The sequence below is a fragment of the Eulemur rufifrons genome, chromosome 16 (genome assembly GCF_041146395.1).
Source record: "Eulemur rufifrons isolate Redbay chromosome 16, OSU_ERuf_1, whole genome shotgun sequence".
Taxonomy (NCBI): domain Eukaryota; kingdom Metazoa; phylum Chordata; class Mammalia; order Primates; family Lemuridae; genus Eulemur; species Eulemur rufifrons.
Window position 1 is genome coordinate 19217449 of NC_090998.1, and position 21870 is coordinate 19239318.

General features: G+C 36.7%; 1 protein-coding gene across 2 annotated transcripts in view; it reads left to right on the forward strand.

The window, feature by feature from the left end:
• The window catches only part of PDE3A (phosphodiesterase 3A), a 279098-nt gene that overhangs the window by 72370 nt on the left and 184858 nt on the right, over window positions 1–21870 (forward strand). The gene's annotated exons all lie outside the window — the stretch shown is intronic.

The window sequence follows — 21870 nt, forward strand, 5'->3', positions numbered from 1 at the left end:
ACCTCTGTTTTTCTCATTTATTGTTAAATATTGGACTGCTTGTTAACCCTTTACTTCATACAAAATGTGACAATCTACATCCAAACATGTAGTTCTCCACCAAAGTGGAATTCAATCATTGACACTAGATAGTCCATCTTAAAATGGCTTTTACTTATAAAATTGTTTCATGTTATTTTTTATCAAACATCCAGTGTGTGACTCCTAATCACAACCTGGTATGTGTAGTGGTCAGGACAGGTTAAGTTAGTGTGCAGTAACAATCACCCCAAAAGTCTTGATGGCTTATACCAAAAAAGGTTTCCCTCACGTCTGTGTGGGTTGGGAGGAAGAGTCTGCTTGCCATAGTTACTTCTGATGGAAGCACCACATGCCATGTGTTTTCACAATTACATGGCAGAGTGGAGGTGGGGGTGAACATGGTAAGTTACACACTGGCTCTCAGCACTTCCGGCTCGTAGGGATGTAGCCACTTGTGCATACATTTCACTGACGTCACATGACCTCACTAAATGTCAAGGAGAAAAGGAAGTGCCATCCCACCATGTGGCTGAAAGTGGGAGACAAATAGACATATTTTGTTAACAGCACTGCAATGTGTTTAAAGATCAGAAATGGTAAGACGATTCTTTTGAAACTGATGTTCATTAGTAGTTCGTAAAAATCTAGCAGTTTGGAAGTCAAAACTAAAAAAGAAAACCCTTAAGATGTGTGATTTGTGTGTCTTTTAAATTATTATCTCAACTTAAGACACTGAATATTGAAGCATGTACTTAAACTTAATGAGAACATGTGCAAAAACATGCACAAAAACGTGTGCTAAAATTATATTGCCCACTGATATAGTGTTGAACAAAAAGGCAGTGTCACAGGAAATAGGTTGAATTATCCTTGAATATATATATATATATCTCATGCTTGAGGGATCCTTTTTTAAGGGAAGGCCATGATTATCTTTCATAATTTATCAGTCAGTGGTAATGAGCAAAGTTTGAATGAGTCAAAATTCCACATTCAAGTGCACCTCTGTAGGTTTACTGAATGTCATATTAATAGAAACAAAATATTTTTCTTAATATTTATCTTTGGTTTAGCTTTGTCAATGCTAATTGCTGGTTTTTATTTCTTTTTGCAAGAAGTTATATAGAAATTGATTTAAAGGACATTTAATATAAATGTACCATTGGAGAGAAAATCTTACTCTGTCCCATCTATGGATATTGCTAAACTGTATCACTATAGTCCTCACCCCAAACTTGGATATAGGAGCTTCACTACCTGCATAATAGATACGTAAGAGGATGTTGGTGAGAGGAGGAATTACAAATACAGTTAGACCAGAATTACTTGCTGATACAAGCTATTTAGGTAATACCTCATTATTTGCTAGAATGATGAGGGAATGTTGACTGTCGGTGTGATCAAGTATGCAAACATAAAAAGAGGAAATCTAAAGTATCTGTTTGCTTCAAAAAATCTGATCAGTAATTGGTTTTTTCCTGTGGTGTTTTTTAAAAATTGCACAAGACTATCTCCTTCCATTTGTTGTAAGTTAAATATGTCTGAATAAGAAGTCCCTTTGCTTTCTTTTGCTTCACAGTAATTATGCCGACAATTATAAAGAGATGCATTAGCATAAGTTAAAGATTAAATGTGGAAATCATAAGAAACCCTATTCCATGAAAATGAAATTCCTTTTTACAAAGAAAAGTAGATATTAACTGTTGGTCTGCTTTTCTCATTTAGCAAATTTTCTTTTGGAATACCATTGCTCTGCTTCTCAGAAAATGTGCCAAATTGTTCCAAACTTCCCCTAAATGTTGGTACTTCCATAATCTGTTGAAAGAACAGGCCGGGCGCGGTGGCTCACGCCTGTAATCCTAGCACTCTGGGAGGCCGAGGCGGGTGGATTGCTCAAGGTCAGGAGTTCGAGACCAGCCTGAGCGAGACCCCGTCTCTACTAAAAATAGAAAGACATTATATGGACAACTAAAAAAAATCTATATAGAAAAAATTAGCCGGGCATAGTGGCGCATGCCTGTAGTCCCAGCTACTCGGGAGGCTGAGGCAGTAGGATCGCTTAAGCCGAGGAGTCTGAGGTTGCTGTGAGCTAGGCTGACGCCACGGCACTCACTCTAGCCTGGGCAACAAAGTGAGACTCTGTCTCAACAAAAAAAAAAAAAAAAAAAAAAAAAAAAGAAAGAACAACTGGTTTTGTCTGTGCCAGGTTGATCTCCATTGAAAGGTGGGCTCATTTTGTTAATTAACTTCCTTGTGGCAGTAAGAGAGAGGGGGCAGATGGAGGAGGAGGGTCGATCTTGCTGTAGGGGTTTATGTAGCAGAAAGTTACGAGACAAGAGACCTTTATAATTACTACGCACGTGAAAATCAAATTCCTATTTCTGGTAGCATGATGTATGTAGAGGAGTTTTCAAAGACAATGCAGGACATGATCCTGTCCCCTCTATTGTGTGAGCAACCCACACATATTTATCAAGTAGCCATTAGTTTAAAGTTTAAAGTACTTGTGGCTGAGTGTTCTTGTCTGTCCTGCTCTCCTCATCCCTGCTCCTCCAGCTCCTGGCCTCTCCATCATGAGTATCAGCTTTCCATGTGCATGTGTCTTTCATCTAATAAGCCTCACGCTGCCCACTTTTCCTTTCTGGCACTGAGGACACAGGAACAACAGAAAGCAATAGCCCATGCATAGAACAAAAACAACAGAACAAATTGGTTGTATTGATTTATATCAGCCATTTACATTTTGAGAAATCTACTTAATCAGATAAGTTTACTACTTTAATTCTAAATCCATTGACTGTATCCATCAGTCACTATGTTTCTTACATGTAGCAACTGATTTAAGAGTATCATTGACTTGACAACAGATTAATGACATTTACAAGCTCAAAAATTACCTAGGAAGTCTTTGAAAGGGAAGAATTAAAAGCGTTAATTCTCTCTGATCTGAGTAAGACTCAGCCTCACCCCTTTTATAGGTCAGGCTGTGGAAGAAGTGAACAGATGAAATAATAGTGCGTGCTCAGTGAATTAAAACCAAACGGGATTTCAGCGGATGAAAGGAAAGAGTGAAGCAAGCTTTAAATTGTCTGCTTCAGAAATGATGAGAAGACTTAGACAGTGATAGAAACAGGAAGTGTTGTTTGCTGTGAGCCTTGGGTGTATATTCAGAGCAAATCAGTTTGTGTTCCATTAAGGAATCCTGGCTCCAGGTGCGAGCCTGTGTGCATCAGTAAATTTTGCACTAGGAAGTACCTAACATCAATCAAGCCTTAGAACTTCATACTCTGGCCAGCTGTCAGCAAACCCATCACCGCTGCTAGTAAAATAACTCCGAAAGCAAACCAAGTTGGCAGAAATTGCAAACGGGTTACTAAAAAGCAAAATGGATAAGTTTCACATTATCATTTCTAGTGGGCTCCACATTATCCTGCTTCCATTAGAAACAAATGGAATCTAGAAGTAAAGCCTGGTGTTATAGTCTCTAGTGATGCAGAGATAAGTGTTAACAGCTGGGCTTGGGTGCTTTTTTTTTTTTTCCTGCTCTGTCCTGGAAATAGTTCATCGTTTAAGAGAAACGAACTCCATACCTTGGAGGAAAAAAAAAATCTCTCCCATATTGTACAAATCTGTGTAAATCTCATTTTTTTTTTCCGCCTTCTCAGAGTTAAGTCACTCGAGTAACTGTAAGGCTTTTCCAAATACTTTCTTAGCCCTGAAAAAGTTTCCCCCAAGACTTACAGTATACCCAAATGGTTGCAGATGATAGCCAAATGTGAGTGTGTATGCACATAAGGAGTGAAGCCAATTTTTGAAATGTGGGTGGCAGTGTCTTTAACTCAGGCTAAGGATACTTTACACAGTAGTGGGAAATATCAAGGGATCAACTTGAAATTCTTTAAAAGCAAACCGAATTTCTGGAAGACCAAAGAAAATGGGAATATGGCCTCACCTTTTATTTCTCACTGACGGCATAAATGCCTCCCTCACTCTGTTGTTTATTGTTTCTTCCAGACGATCTTTGCATACCCAGTCCTTGGAATATAGAGTCATTGCCCTGTACTCATTTTTTCCTTCCTGGAGGTATAAATAGACTGATGACGCCCTATGCTCTCTGCAGTCCGTGCATCATTCATACCGTACATCTCCTTTCTAGGTCACAAAGCTTTTAAAAAAATCAGCAGCGGTAGCAGCATGTGAGAAGATGAGCATATGACTCCTTCCTCTCACCTCAGAGCCATGCCTTTGATAGCATCCAGACAGCAGCGCATGGAAACATGACATTTGGGTGGTTCAAGAATATCAGAGGGAAAAATAGCCATTCTTACCAAATAAATTAAAAATAGCATAGCCTAAGCATTTTTCCCTCCACCCTTTCTCCCCCACATGCCTGAAATGAAGCCCTTCCCATGCAAAACATAACTAGGAATTTGTGTTTTGTGAGAACTCGAAGAGCCCTGCCTCTGCTATTACTACTGCTCTCTCCCTCTGTCCAGTTGTATAAGCTCAAGTCATGAGAAAATGTCATCTCTCTTATTCCTCCTTTACTCTCCAGTAAAATAAAAATGATCATGCTTCCAGACAGTCATTTATTATTGAGTGCCTACTGAGTGAGGAACAGTGTAGTGAGTGTTTTGAGATGGAGTGAGGGAGGACCTTACTTTTCTGTATTCCTCCAGCTTTGCTATGTTTTGCAATTCATGATATCCAATGCAGCACTTCCCATGGAGGTTAATTCCCAGAGGTAATGTCACATATGGGGAAGGCTGGGAACAAGGTTGGTGAGTAGTGGGAACATTGCCCTTGTAGGCATTTGAGTTTGTGTCCTGGATCCTCCGTATACATCATGCTTCTGTTCACTTCTTGATCTGTCAGTACTTTTTAGGAACCATTAATTCTCTCTTTCAAGTAAACACTTACTGAGTGCCTACTGTGTGCCAGACTCTTAAGCATTTAGAATGCCAGTTAATAAGTAGATGACCCTTCTGTTCATTTTAAATTTCATTATAATAGTTAATATATCTGGTGGAATAAATGCTATGCAGAAAAATCAAGCAGGCTGAGTGTTATCTATAGGTAGTAGACATGTCCCATAGCTATCTTTTTCTTACAGGTTAGTCAGGGAAGAGCAAACGAATAAGGGGGCAATTGCTTTTTTCTATGAAAGAAGCAAGGGAGTGGGAGCTTTTTGGATGTGTAGGGGAAATGAATTCCAGGCAGAGAAAACAGGAGTGTAAATCTCACAGATGAGGGCTCAGTGGGAGAACAAGGGCAAGAGTGGCATGACAGAAGATCATGAAGGCCCTTGTGGGACATGTTGAGGACTCTGGGTTTTATTCTGACAAGATGTGACATTGCAGAGGAGTGGCATGCTCTGACTTGCTCTTTGGAAGAGTAGGGTGGAAATTAGACTCTAGATGGGCAAAGATAGAAGCACGAAACAAGTCTTTTTCTTGCAGATCATCCAGGTGGGAGATAATGGTGGCTTGGAGATGACATCGAAGGTGGTGGGAAGATAGTCTTAAAGTAGAGCTAACTGAATTTGCAAGTTGTAATATTGTGAAATATCTATTTGATCTTCATTCTGTCTCCTGGCATATAGCTCTTAAAACCCTTAATAAGAGTATCTTTTGTATGCTAGTGAGTTGACCAATGATTGGGGGCCCCTAGGTAGCTTCTGGTTGGGGGCTGGCCACCAGAAAGACCGAGGCCTGATTAGAGGGTTGGGACTTCCAGCCCCACCCATCAACCTCCAGGGAGGGAAAAGGCACTAAAGGTTTAGTTGATCACCAAAGACCAATGCTTGAATCAGTCATGCTTACATAATGAACTCTCCATAAAAATTCAAAAGGACAGTTTGGAGACCTTCTGTAGTGAACACGTGGAGGTGGTAGACCAGGAGAGGGCATGGAAGTCTGTCCTACCTCTCCCATGCTTTACCTGTGCATCTCTCCAGCTGGATGTTCTGTATGCTTTGTATTTTTCATAATAAATAGGTAACCATATGTAAAGTGTTTTCCTGAGTTTTGGGAGCTGCTCTAGAAAATTAATTCAACCTGAACAGGGGGATCATGGGATCTCTGATTTATAATCAGTCGGTTAGTAGTACAAGTCACAACCTGGGATGTGCAATTGGTATCTGAAGTGGGGGCAGCCGTGTGGTACTGAGCCCTCACACTGTGGCATCTGGGGCTGTCTCCAGGTAGATGTGTCAGCACTGATTTGCATTGGAGGATACCCCGCTGGTGTCTGCTGGTGAATCTGGTGTCAGAGCGTTGAGAGATGTGTGAGAGTAGGAGAAACACTTCTTTGGTTTTTTTCTACATCTTCTTACATTAAGGGATTTATATTCTCAGAGACTGGAAGGATGAACCTGTCATTTACTGAGATGGGAAGACATGGGGAAGAACAGGTTAGCCATATGTTAAAACTCTATTAATAATATTAAGGCCATCAGTTCTAGGAAATTGATGGTTATCCTCTCAAAGGAGACGGTGGATTGCATTTAAGCAAAAACAGGATAAAATTAGTGAAAATGACAATTCTGTAACCTACAAAAATTTTGGTAGAAGACATTTCTGAATAAAGTACTTCAAAGAAACTTGAAGTCAAGATATTTTAACATCATGCCTTGGTTTTCCCAACTTGAGTGGTTTCAATATCTTTTTGTAAATTTGTACATGAATGCAGGCACTTACTCAAATTTCTAATATTGATAATACTACTGTTTCTCAACTTCATTAAAAAAATTATTTGTAAAGGGTAATCACATTACACTTTTAAACATTTAAAAATTTTTTTTGAGATAGAGTATTGCCCAGGCTGGTCTGGAACTCCTGGGCTCAGGTGATCCTCCTGCCTCAGCCTCCCAAGTAGCTGAGAATACCACATTACATTTTTGAAAGACGAAGAGAGTATATAAATATCTATTTCCATGCATTTAAAAAATGGTTTTTGGTAACAGGATTCATTTATTCTCTTTAAATGGAATTTATTTGGGTGTTCTACTTCCTCCATTAAGGCTCATTATCCTTCTTAACATATGTTTTTATCATTTGCTGGATTGCTAAGTATGTTCTCCTTTATAAAGGCAATGCTCTGGCTCAGAAGTTTAATTTATTGTGTAACAGGCTTTATGATTTAACCATTTCAATATTGTAGTTTAGTAATGGGACAGTCCAGACCTAGAGAGTGAAAAAATCTTTTACCCAAGTTGTTCTCTAGGAAGGGAAGATGGGGAATCATCTTTTTTTCTCCCAATATTCTGCCCTTTGATTAAATAACAATCTGTATTCTTCCAGATCTTTTAAATGCTGCATAATCCTTAATTCATTTTAGTAGTTCCTTTAGAAAATAGTTTTATAAGGCAAAATGCAGCCAAATAGTTCAGCACCACATTCTTTCTCCAACCAAGGAGTTCGTTTCATTTATAAGTATTGCCAGTTACGCTTTATTTATAATAGTTACACTTTATGCTTTTACTAGTTTGTTCATTCAGCAGTTATATATTGAGCACTTACTAGGGTTGTCTAGTTGTCAAAAATTGTGAGATTTATGCTAAATACTGGGGACAGAACAGTGAATGAGACCTAGTTCTTGCCATTCAGGGGCCAATGGGCCAGGGACATGAATTAACTCTTCTTCCTGACTTTAGGAATTCTAAGTTTAGAGGGGTTATAGAGGAGACAGTGCTATATTCCTAATTCCTTTACCCAACCAGGTAAAAATAAATTTGCTCATCCTTCTGTTGCACCTGCTAGGCACCAGTGTGCTTTGATTTGTGTTTCATATGGAAAACTCCTTTAGTGTGAAGCTGTCTTTTATTTGAGAAAAGCGAAAAAGATTCATAGAATATTACAAAAGGTGCATGAGTTTGGTGCCTAAAATGATGGATGGTCCTTTTCATAGTATTTTAACATTTGATAGACTGCTATACAAATGCCAAATTGGATAAAAGTGTTAAAAATAGTTCAAGTTGCCATCAACAAGGAGTCATCTAAAATTTGGCTCCACCGTGGTGTATCAAAACTGGTTTGTAGGTATGTGCCCATGTTTTAATGAATACATCAAACGTATTTTTATTACAAATGAAGATGCATGTCAGGATGCTGAGCTAATAGAGGGTTAGAAGTAAAGCATTATAGCAAGTGGATGCTAAACAGAGATTGAGAGTTTACTTGGGTGCATGGGGACTCTGCCTTCTGACTCCAAGAACATGTTCAAGGCAGGAAAGAATTTTTAACTTGAGCTGGGTCAGAGTGTGAAGGGGGAGCAAGGGAAAAGCCCAGTTACCTGCATGAAGTTACTTATAGTTTCAATTTTACAAAGCATGTTGCTTAAATCTTGTATTTACCTTTCATTCCCTTTCTATATGTCAGCAGAATTCTAGTATTTGGAAGTACACCTTGATCACTTGAAAAAGGTTATGGAAGACAGAGGCATTGTAAAATGTCAGGTATTTAAGAATGCAGTTCAAACTTCCAGTCCTCAGACCGCAGTGTATGAACAATTCTCCTATACACTGTCCAGTGGTCTCTAATTCACCTGTAGGTTTTAATTTTTTGTGTGTAGGAGAAGGGACCGATGATCTTTTTTGAATGTGAGAGGGATCTGAAAGCAAAGGGGGTTTATTTCCCTCTCTTTAATTCCACCATATGACATGGCATCCCAGTATCCAGAAGAATTTTCTCATGTACTGGACAGGGGTGTTGGACTTCTTTTGGAAAGATACAAATTTTATATTCATTTAGAAATATGTGTGCCTACAATATGGTAGCAATGACACATAGTTGTTTAACTGTGTTTAACCCCTTCATTTTGTGTGTGATAGCACACTTGCCACATCTGTCTTTGCTGCATTGCTTATCTGTGACTCACTGGGCCCTTCGTCTGATCAGTCGGTCTTGTTCCTACATCTCAACACTCTTCTTTCTCTTATCACCTGACCAGAATGCTCTGCTGCTTTAGGTCTCAGTTTACATGTTGTTTCTTCTTGGAATGCTTCCCTGAACACTGCTTTCCACATTCCCAAACCCAAGTTAAGTGTTAGTGCTCCCAAATCATAGCATTCCTCTGCACTTAGCAGACTAGTTCTCCTAATGGTTCATGTAGACTTAGTCGTGCAAAAGCAAGATTGGTCTCTTTCTCATTCATTGTTCTTGTTCTTGGTGCCTGATTTAGTGTATGGAACATAGCAGTTGTGCTTGAAGAGTACAATTAAAACAAAAGAATTTTTTTAATTTGGAAGTCCATTGTTTCGATATGTAATTTTGCCCCTTTTTGGTCATCAGGTGAAGAACTGAAGTCCTCTTTCAAACCTACCTCTCCTTAATCCATTCATTAAATAGTCCACCAAATTTTGACAATTTTCCTTTGCAGTGTGTCTCCAAATGGTCATCCTCTTCTCATTGTTCTAATTAAGGTCCTTGTTTTCTTTACCTATTGGTAAAATGAGTTTGGGAAAAGCTAGTTAAGCAGTTAACCACAGGACTTGACAAAACCTTTACTGAAGGAATATTGTAATATTGTAATTTTCTATAGGAGGAATGTAGCATAGAACATTTCCTATATTTGCCTGATAAGAGAAACTTTTTTCCATCTCAGAGCATCTTACGTAGTTAATGATCTGCAGAATCCACCTGGGGAAATGCTGGCGGAGATCATGGAACAGTCACCCTCTCATCATGCGCTGGGGATCACTTGGGCTTAACCTAATGATAGACATCAGCCATAGATGGCAAAGACGTGGAAGGGAAGCCTGCCAGTCCGCGACATCAAATGACCACTGACTCTTACACTCCTTTGGCAGCTTGCACCAGTTTGCCTTGATTAGATGATGAGGCCCTGTGTAGGGAAGTGTGTACCTTACTCACCTGCCAAGGACGCTGCTATTTTTTCTCACAGTGCTGTGGCCTGCCTGCTTTCCTCAACGCTGTCTTGACAAGATGTAAAGAATTTTCAGCTTCTGTCTTCAGGCACCTTTGGAAAGAATACCATGGTACTCATTTAATGTCTGCCTACACCACTGGTTTGAATCAGCAGTTGCAAAGAATTTAAAAGCCTCGTGGAAGTTAGGTGGCAGGCTTATGGGGTTTTATTTCCCAGATTTATGACTTATTGGTTTTGGATGACAAATTTGCTACTATATATGTGCATTTGCTGAAATGAAGGTATATAGGTAGCAAAAACAATGGAAAGAGAATCATGATTTGTCAGAGTGTCTAAGAACTGAGTAAAATTAATCAGGAAGGTCAATTTTTTTGGTTAAAGAAAGCAGAAAGGAAACTCATAAAGTGTTAGAAACTTTTTGCTCTTTTTTTTTTTAATATAAATAGGGATCATGTTCAGGAAATCATGTTATTGACACATTGATCATCCTATCACACTTTTCCCGTTGCTCAGGTCACACATTTTGGAGTCACCCTTCCCAGCTCTATTGCTCGTACATCTCACATTTGATCTATCTGCAAATCCTATTCCACCCAACTGCAAAATATATCTAGAGTCTCACTACTTCTTACCACCTACGCAGTTACCATCTTACCAACATCTGTTGCCTGAATTATCGCAGTAGCCTTCTAAAGATTTCCTGCTTCCCTCTTTGCCTCCTTATAGTTTATTCATCACACAGCAGCAGAACTAATCCTTTGAAAGGTGAATCAGATCGTGTCATTTCTCTGCATTCTTGCAGTTGTGTCACCTCTCATTCAGAATAAAATTCTAAGTTCTTAACCGAGCCAGTGAGCTCACGTGATGTCTACCTGTGATATCTTTGACCTCATCTTCTGACACTTTTCCTCTTACTCACTCTAGTCACATCTGCTCCTGGCTTTTGTTTGAACCGAAGCATGTCCTTACCTTGGGGTTTTTGCTCTCTGTTTCCTCTGCCTGGAATGTGCTGCTTTGAATACCCATGTGATTTATTCTTTCATTTCCTTGCAGCCTTTGTTCCAGTTTTCCTCATAGAGTCTTCCCCATATTACTGTATTTAAAGCAATTCACTTACCCTCACCACTTTACCTGACTGTATTTTTCTGCATTATTGATATTACCATCTGGCATACGTGATTTTGTTATTGTCTGCCTTCTCCAACCCGAATGCGCGCTCAATAAAAGGAAGACTTTTTTTAAAATCTTATTCGTTGCTAAAGAACAGTGCTGGTAACAGAGTTCCTGGCACATAGTAGGTATGCAACAAGAGATGCTTGCTAAGTAAGTAAAGATGGAAGAATGTTTGAGCAAGCCTTCTTGTATGTTATGGCATTAAATACGCACTACGAAATGGTGAGCTGCTTTTCAACAGATCCCTGTCATTGCTATATGTTTATGCTAAAATTGGTAAGCTTTCTAATTATAAATATATGGATAAGCATCTTCTTAGTTGCTGCTCTCCTGTTCCTCTCTTTTTCTTTTTGTGGTATGAGGGCAGGTGAATATTTTCAAATATTGAAAAGGTTGGGAAGGGTCTAAGAGATGGGAAGTAGAATAATCCATTCAGCTAACTCCTCTTGAACCTGCACAAGCAGATTTTAGGAACTGATACTGTGTGTTGCTTTCTGACATCAAAGCATCAAATTTCTATCCGTGTAACATTTTCAATGATAAAGACATTGGCATTTGATCACCAAAGATAATATTTTTCCTTGACAAAAATTACATGAAAAAAAATCCTTAAAAGTATGGAATGACTAAAAATCAGCTGCCCATTTAAACATTTATATCCAGGGCATCTTAACAAACAGAAATGGAGGCATTTACTATGTTCTGCCCCAAATAAGTTTGCTGAGTGACAAGAGTAAGTCAAATGAGTTTACTAACAGACAGAAGCAGGTAGAATTTTAAAACAGTGAACTTGGTAGCATATTCCCTGGGAGTTAGTTTGCTTGTGTAATATGTCACATCACCAAAGAAGAGATACTATACAAACAATTGGGGAAGATTTAGTAAAATAAGTATTAACATTTCACAGTTAAGCCATAATGTTTATACCTTACAGTAGACTACTTAATAAATTTTATTCCCCAAATGTTGATGAAATGCACATTTCTGTGCTGCAGGGTGAAACCAACCTCACATAACCTAAGTCATTAGTTACAAAGCTACACTAATTTATAATAATAGGCCAGAGTTACAGTAATTAAAAACATGACCAACTCAGGACAATACTCCAGTATGTTCATACTGTTATGGTTATTACCAAAAATTTTGCTGGAAATCCAATTAGGTATGTGCGTGTCTATGGGTAGAGTTGCCAAGCATCATAGGGTAGGTGAACAACTAGTGATTTGGTCATTTCAGTTTGTTGCTATAGAACTCCAATAATCCTTTATAGATCCCCTGTTTCTTTATAGAGTAGCACTTAATGACAGGAAAAAGAATTAAAGCTATGGACTTGCCCACAAGAATCGAGCAAAGAGCCTATGCTTTTTCGTGAGGACTATCCTAAGAATCAGTGTTCTCTGTCAGACTAAGCATAGAGATGGTTTTGTCAGCTAGACTTAATTTTTGCTTTCTCCTCTTTTGGTTGAGTTATGCCAAAGCCTTCATCCAGGAAATCCTTTTAATCCTCTTTTATACAAAGCAAACCAGTCACTTCATTCCCACGAACGCATCTATTTCCAACAAAAAACAAACAAAAAAACATAAAAAAACAAACGTGGCAGTTCACAGAGAAAATTTCAAGCAAAATCTTAGGAAAGACACTGAGTGAAGAAGGAATTCCCCTTCTATAATAATGTGGAGGACACTACAGGAAAAGATTCCATTTTCTAATTCTGTTCAGGGAAAGTTTTTTATTTATTCACTTAGTTTTGGTCTTAATATTAATGCTTCTATACTTAGACCTCACATTTATATAGGTATCTTAGATTTTTATAGGACTCCCAATGGTATTACACTTATAGTATTTCACTTATAAATAAAATGAGACATACACGAACTAAAGTTTATATATGCATGGGTTTGTATGTGCATAGACATAACATAAAATATATACATCTTAATTCATGTATGTTTTATTTTGTCCTTATACAAAATATTTTAACTGCAATTCTATATACACACATTTTATATATAAATTATTATATAATGTTATCTAAGTGGTTGATCTGGAACAGAATACAGATTTCCTAACCTATCAACACAACTGGTAGAAAAGGGTATAATGTCTCTACTCATCGGTAAGGGTTAATCAACTTGTGGTAGGTTAAAGGCCAGAACATTTTCTTATCTGCATTGTTATATCTGTTAAAAAAAATAACTTGTAGTATTATTAAATTTGTCATAGTTGGTATATGGCAATGTTGTAAAAATATTCTTTTAAAAAAGAACTTCTGAACTATGCCCTGATTAAATTAATGAACATGTCAGATACATTACCATTTAGAAAGGTTATTTCATTTCCCTAAAATTGCTACATCTTGAACTTTCTGTAAGTTTTCACAGTGTTCTTGATATAGTTAGATATGATTATTCTGGTGATTCCTTTAGATGTATTAATTTTACTAACACTAGCAGATATGATCTTTGACATATTTTTCTTCAAAAATATTTCCAGATTTTTTTTTCTGGATTTTAGAAACTTGGATCGTTTAATATGCTAGTGAATTTGTATTTTTTTTTGCACATGTTCATCTTCACATGGATATATTTGTTATTTATACACCATGTAGCTGTCCTGCTTATCACAAAAGTACAAAGAGGCAGTGCTTGGTAACTCTGTAGTTTTTCTTCAAGGATGTTAATATGTTTCTTGGGAGTCTTAGTACTGACTCATAAGTGCTTCTGCGGTTTCCATTTCTGTCCAATGTACTATTGAATTTGATGCCACTATTTCCATTTTTTTCAATAATCTTTTACTTATCCTGAATTTTATCGAGATGCATAAATATTAATTTCCAAGAAAACTAATTTAGGGATGATGTAATATTTTGGGAAAATCTTTTTATATAGGTTTAAGAGTGGGCTGGGTTTTAGTTTAGAAATGATATCTCGTCAGTAGCCCTCTCCCACCTTCTTACTGATGTGCCCTTAGAAACAGGGAAAGATGAATGCAGACAACTGCAATTAGCATTCCACCTACTGCCTGCCTCTGGGAAGAGTTTTCACTACTGCAAGCAGATAGAACTGGAAGAACTAGGAGAAACCCATCAGTCCCCTAATTTTGCTGTACTTGTCTGAAGGTAAATAGGAAACCAAGCTGTCATTCCTAAGATTCAGAAACGGAATCATTCCCATAAAAAGCAAAGACACAAGTATGATGCTGTCTGTCTTTTGCATGAATGCAGCATTTTGGGGCCATTGGACTGTTGTCTATACTACATTATGTAGTCAATAACATGGTGTTTACTTACAGTGGCTCATAGAGTGATCAAAAAATGTTTATGGTAAAACATTAAGAGGGGAAAAAGTTTACTTTTTTAAAAAAGATGTATTAAGGGAATAAATAACATGTAGATAAAAGTACCTCGATATAAGGGTGAAGGAAATATGTCAAATGTTAACAGTGCTTCCTTGTCAGATGGAGGAATTTTTCCCCAATTCAGTGTTGCTTGTACTTTCAAAATTTTTACAATAAGCATCTGTTATTTGTAATTTGGTGACTGTGTATGTATCAAGTTGCTATGTAAACAAAAGAATGGATGGAAGGTATAATGCTACCCCAGTTTTAGCAACTGTAATTTCATGCAAAATTCTCAATAACCCTGTGAGGTAGACTTTTGTAGATATTATGCAATTATGAAGTGGTCAGACTAGGATAGTCATGCTACCTGTCCAACTCCAAGCCCGTGCTCCTTCTATACCTTGTTACAAGCAGAAAATCATCCTGATGGAAAACTTCAAAGGCAATATATATGTATATATATAATAAGTATACTATACTTATAGAGTAAAAATTTTAAAGACATTTTTGAAGTTAACTAGCATAATTTCTATCTTTTTAAATTTTTTCATGTACCTTTTAATGTATTTTTTGTTAGTAATCTATGAAGAAAAAAAATGTATATTTGACTATCAAGAGATTGTTTATCACTTTAGAGTATGTTCTTCTGATTTGTGTTGAGTGTGTATTTAGTGTGTATATTCATACTTATACAGTCAAAGGTTTTTGCAGCATTAATCTGAAATATATATTTCAAAACTTTGCAATTTAATGCCAGTAATGATAGGAAGAGAAAATACTTTTGAGCCATACTGGTTTTATTGTGTATCAGCAGTGCCATTCAGAAAGTCAGAACCTCCTCTCATATAAGCAGTAAGATATTGAATGAAAAAAATCAATTACAAAGATAACTGGAGGTGCAAAAAGGAGAAAGGGCTGCTATCCAAAAATCAGAAAGCTGTAACCACCCAGGGCTGGAGACCATGAAATTGCATTTGATGCTGAGTTGCAGGAAGGGCTGGTGCTTCTGACGCACTCTTAGAACAGAATTGTGCTACTGTTGCCGAGTAGTCCCCCAGGAGCCAGCACTACTGATACTTCTAAAATGACTAGGCTGGTGCATGCCATAGTCACCTGCTGTGGTTCACAGAATCCCTCTGCTGCTGTTGCCTCTGCTAGAAGCAGAAAAAAAAAAAAAAAAATAATAGCCTTCCCTTCCTTCCACCTTCAAATCTCTAACCAATGCCTCCCTTTGGCATAACCTGACAAGAAGCCAGCTGGCTAAGGATCAAGAAAAATATGGTTTAGAATCATCCCGCCTCCTGTGAATGAGAATGATGGGGATGGAGTTCAAAGTCAATAGACAATCTGCACATGTTTGTTCATTTACTCATTTTAGTAATTTTCTTCTTTCATACTGCTTGTTTTAATAACTGACCTGCAAGTATATAATCCACAATAATGGTAATTCATTTGCTGAAAGCATGTGCTGTAATTTATTGAAAGCAAAATCTTGTTAGGAAGTGAATGGTTGGAGAAATAAGATGGTATCGAGAAAGATATTTGTACTTCTATGATGCATCTCACACATAGTTTATAAAAAGAATGCAATACAAAAAAACAAAAACCTTGGTAAATTAGAGAGATCCTTAAGCTTTGGGAATAATATGAAAGTTGGTTATGTTAATAGTATAGTAGAATTCATATAACTGATTAGTTAGAACAAAGACAATGCTATTGTATTCATTATGGAAAATAATTTCTGTAGTCTTCTTTAAAATATTGACTATTTGAAAAGATGGCTTTAGCACGATTATTTTAAAGACTGTATAGTTCATCAGTTTAAGCACGGGAGTGGGAGTTGGTGATCTCAAAGGAGTTCTGCATTTCCGCCCTCCTTTTGACTCACTACTCCCATTCACATAGTCAAACACTACCCTCCCTCACTCATTCAGATCGTGCATGAATGCCAATCTGTTTTTAGCTTAACCACCATCATTCTTGATAAAATGTAACATTTTATTTGAGAAAGGCATACCTGGTATAATAGACTACAGTGTTTCTTGAAACATAGAGGCCCTATCAGTGGTTGTATAAAAGATTATTTTAGATGCAACCAGAAATGCTGATAAATAATATGTTTAATAAGTTCTTTGCTTTTCGGTTCTACTCTAATTTTTCTGGTTAAGGTAAGGGGAGCAGATCTCAATGTGGAGCTAGTATGCCTTTAACATCACTGCTTTGTAACAGAGAGCAGGCCTTAGGCTCAGAGTGTTGGTCAGGAAATAAGATCTTGGGAGAATTTGATAGCATGGCACAGTTTCTCATTGACTTTACTTTTATGGCCACTTTGTACTTATATAAAGTGTTACTGAGTTTCCATTTAAGTAGTAATATAAAGTCATAAAAAATAAATCCAATTGAAGAAAATTTCAAATTAAAGAAAAACACCAAGTGTACAGTACTGTGGGTGGTTGGTCCATAACATGGCTGAGGTAGGTGATTGCTATATGAATAATTGAAATTCTGGTAAAGGTGATATATACCACATTTACATCCGTTTTTTTCCTTCTTTCTAGTTACTTTTACATGAAGATATAAAACACAGAATGATAGACTTATCTGGAAAAACTAGATTAATATAATTATTTTTGTCTACTTTTTTTCTCCTAAGTAATCTATATTAAAGTTTGGGCTCAACCCAGTAAGTGAAAAGGATTATGATAATGATGATGAAGATTTTTTTTTTTAACCATAATTCCTACTAACATAACCTTGGAGCAAATTTTAATGAATTTTGAGCAGTTGCTTCACCAGATGCACAAACGACAGATATCAGTCAAAATGTCAATGTACAAGTGTATAATATCCTGTCTTATTCCTAAAGTGGCTTATAATTGTCTGCAGTACATCAAAATATAGGTATAGTATCAGAAGATTGAAAAAATAGCAATTAACATGGGAATAAAGGAATGCTAAAGGAAGGAAAAAGAGATGAAGTAGTACTTCCTTTGCCACCTCCCTGCTGAACTTCTCTGCTTTGGATGCTACCCATATATAGATAAAATTGGCACCACCAAACAAGGGTTATTACCAGTCTTCGATCTCGCACATATCTTGTAATTTTAGGTAGAAAATATGCTAAAAGTGGTTATTGTTGTTGACAAGTGCTTGATTCCAGAATTTCCAAATCAATTTTGATTATCAGGAAGATTGAAAATTGAACTACTATTTGGTTATTTGTGAAGAGAATAGAGTTAGGATTTGGTCTCTTATTGGAATTGTATTCTTCCCCTCAGGGTTGCCTTATACAACGTTGTGATTTGCTAGGTCCATTTTTAATTTTAGTTTGATTTGTTTAGATTTTTCAAAATGTTATTTTCGATGTCTAAAGTTTCCCTTTGTTCCCCATTTACTTTAAACATTTACTTCAAGCTTTCTTGCAATTTGGTATTCATTTAGTTAAAAAGCTCTTGTAAAATATCAACACATTTTAGGATAGTAAAATCTATACTCAGATTATACCCAAAATAAATTTTCTCAACTATAGTACATAACCAATGTCTTTGTATAAATAGGAATAAGAACAATTGCTATTGCTGCCAATGAGACTTTTTACAAAGATATATATGTAATAGTTTACAGGTAATTTAAGTTCTGGGCATTAGAATTGTTATAGTATGAACAATAGACTAGAAGTCAGAAGAATTTTAACTTACCAATGACAGAGCTAGAGATAAATATGTGATCTTTCTAAAGCTCCATTTCTTTATCTATAACATGAAAATAATTATCTTTTCCTTTTCTACCTCAGTGTGCTATTTGCAGTATTAAGTATATTGAAAAGTAATTTGTATGTATTTTTAAAGTTTTACATAAATATGTTATACTTGTTATTTGTTTCTCAGCCAAATCTCAAGGTTATATGGCTTATATGTAAGTGTATTGTGATTTACCCCCACATGAGGAATGAGCTAAGCTGGTAGGATTTTGTTTATTCACAGCAAATAATCTCTAGATCTGCAAGGAGGTTCAATTAGAAGTGGGAAATATCATATATTCTGAAAGATTCCTGACTTTATTCTGATATTTATTTTTCATGTTTTTAGTACTCTCCTAAAGTATTTTGAAATATTATATTTTCTAATTATAAAAGAAATATGTACTCACTGAGAAAAATGCAGAAAAGTATCAAGGAGGGGACAAAACATCACACTTAATCCACTACTGAAGCTTGGACATTATTAATATTTTGACCCATTTCCTTCACCTTGTGTGTGCCTATATGTCTGTATGTATTGTGTGTGCATGTGTGTGTAGTTCTTGTTTTAGTCTTTTTTGATTTCAAAAAATAAGGACCATACTATATAAGAATGTGTACATTCTTTGTAGTTGAATTTTTTTTCTGAAAATCAGAACCATTTAAAATTTGTCACTGCTTGGTTTAGGTTGTTAAGGATGATATTTACTAATAATATTGTTATGCTCACTGTTAATTTAGTGTTGTCATCATTCTGCACTTGCCACTAGATGGCTCTGTTCTCGGAGTGACTTTTTCCTAAAAAAAAGTGCCCTGTATTAATTATGTTTAACTGATGGGAAATTTTGTTGGTCTTATTAGCATTATATTAAATATACACAAATGTAATTGCATAATAATTCAATGAAGTAGGCCTGTGATATTTTAAATGGTATTTCAGAAGATCCACAAATTTAATATGCCCTTTCAAAATGGGTGTTTATGTACTTAGAAAGAAATGTATTCACCTAACAAGGTCCACTTGCCAATTAGCAAACCGATACCTAGATATTTTTTTCAAGTCTTGCTTTTTAAATTCATAACTATGATTTTAAATATATGATTTTTTTTTCCATTACTCAGCTAATTTTTATCATAATTCTCCATTCTGCAATTTATTATGGTAACAGTGTCATTCTACAGGCCCACGAAATATACTATATATGTAAGATCTTATTCTGGATGATTATGATGGTAAGATGTTTTACCGTGGGCTGAATCATGATTACTCTCAAAGCCAGTCTGTTTTCACATAGGGTCCTAAGCCCACACTAATTTCTAATACCAGGGTAGTCTGTTATGCAAATTTTATATCTCCTTGAAGACTGACTGCAGGACTACAAATGGCTGATCTTGTATTGAATGAAATGAGACATATGGGAGACATTAGTTTCTCATGTGTGGATAAGTTCTGGTGTCTGTTTATCCAAATCCTTCCAGACATATCCAACTAATTACCATCAAACTATATCTTATAGAGGGAAAACCAAATATTTTGGGCTAAACACTCTCACCACATTATTTTTTTTTTTTTTTTTTTTTGAGACAGAGTCTCACTTTGTTGCCCGGGCTAGAGTGAGTGCCATGGCGTCAGCGTAGCTCACAGCAACCTCAAACTCCTGGGCTCAAGCGATCCTACTGCCTCAGCCTCCCGAGTAGCTGGGACTACAGGCACGCGCCACCATGCCCGGCTAATTTTTTCTATATATATTTTTAGTTGTCCATATAATTTCTTTCTATTTTTAGTAGAGACGGGGTCTCGCTCTTGCTCAGGCTGGTCTCGAACTCCTGAACTTGAGCGATCCACCCGCCTCGGCCTCCCAGAGTGCTAGGATTACAGGCGTGAGCCACCGCGCCCGGCCGACATTATTAACTGATCAAATATTATACTCCATTTATACCACCAAGCAAGTCTCAGTATTATGAATTAAGAAGCAGTTAATAACATATGAGAATATAAAAGAATCCTGAAAATGCAAGTAGAAGCTTAGACATTGTGCCTAACTCTTTATTTCTGTGTTTCTAAGTTCATGATACCCCATTTATTTATTTAATTTTTTTATAAATTCGAAGCTATAGTTTATAAAAATTCTGGGTGTTTTTCTTAGTTCATCAGACTTTCCTATCGGAGGATAAAAGTCAATGAAATTGTAAATTTCTCTACACAGTTTCTTTTCTTCATTAGTATATCATTTTCATTTCTGCAGTGTATGTATTCCAAGAACAGAGTAGCCCTTATGTTAGTTAGTTCATATTAAGTTGTTGGATTACATATGCTCATAACTCTGGTATTTTTTTTTTTTTTGAAACAGAGTCTCACTTTGTTTCCTGGGCTAGAGTACTGTGGCATCAGCCTAGCTCACAGCAACCTCAAACTCCTGGGATCAAGCGATCCTCCTGCCTCAGCCTCCCAAGTAGCTGGGACTACAGAACCTCGCCATCATGCCCGGCTAAATTTTTTTTTCTATTTTTAGTTGCCTGGCTATTTTTTTCTATTTTTAGTAGAGATGGGGTCTCGTTCTTGCTCAGGCTGGTCTCAAACTCCTGACCTCAAGCGATCCTCCCACTAGGATTATAGGCATGAGCCACTGCGCCCGGCCACAACTCTGGTATTATATCGACTTTATACCAACTCCTCAAACCGGTTACTTATGTGTTCTGGAATATTAAATATCTTAGGTACTTTTATTTAAAAATTTTAAAATGGTAGCATGTCCTGAATAAAATAGAAAATATAAAAAGTTGAAAGTCCTTTAGTTGGATGAAATGGGAACAACAGATAGGACAAACAGTTCCTACTTTTTAGAACTTGAGGGACGATATCTAAAAGAATGTTCCAGAAGAGGGAACCATTATAAATAATACCAATTTGTGCCAAAAATATTACTCATTTTACATCTCCCTTTCTGAGATTTTCAATCAATTAGGAACCATGTTTACGTGGACGTGGTGCAGAGGCCATCGCTGAGTGTGAAGAGCCAGTGAACTAAGTCAGCAGGTTAAAACCTGACCCCCTGGCCCATTTATTTTTCTCCCTTCTGACTCTTGAAAAGCATGTTCCCTAGAGATCTATACAAATAGTCACTGGGAGTCCTGAGGCCCCACCCTTTGTCCAGTACACTGAACTGTGTTATGCAACATGGAAATTTTCCCCTTTCCAGCTCCTAACAGCCAGACTCTTGGAAGTCAGGCAAGGAAACAAGATGCTTCTGTGAAGCACAGCCACTTTGCACTGACAGCTATGACCTGTGAATGCAGCTATTTTCTATTATATGAACAAATAACCTTTTTTAAAAATTCAAATTTTATAACACGTATAAGCAAAAAAAAAAAAAAAATGTTCTAACAATCAAGAATCCTTGCTGAATGGGAAGTAACAATTCTCAGGTGTTTCAAGAAGGTGAGGAGGTAGCGGCAGACGGGTGCCGGTTAATGGACCGTCTAACAGGGTGCCCTGAGGTGTATTCTGGGGATTATAATGTAATATAATGACTGGCCATGAGTAATACTTTGAAGGTGAATAAAAGAAAGTTAATGCTTTTTTTATTTTTAGTGTACTTTTAAAGAAGTTATTTAAAGACTAAATTATGTCTACTGTATTATTTAAAAATGTCACATATAAAAGGCCATTTTGTCTCTTTTTGCATTTCTAGTTCTGTTTTTGTGTAGG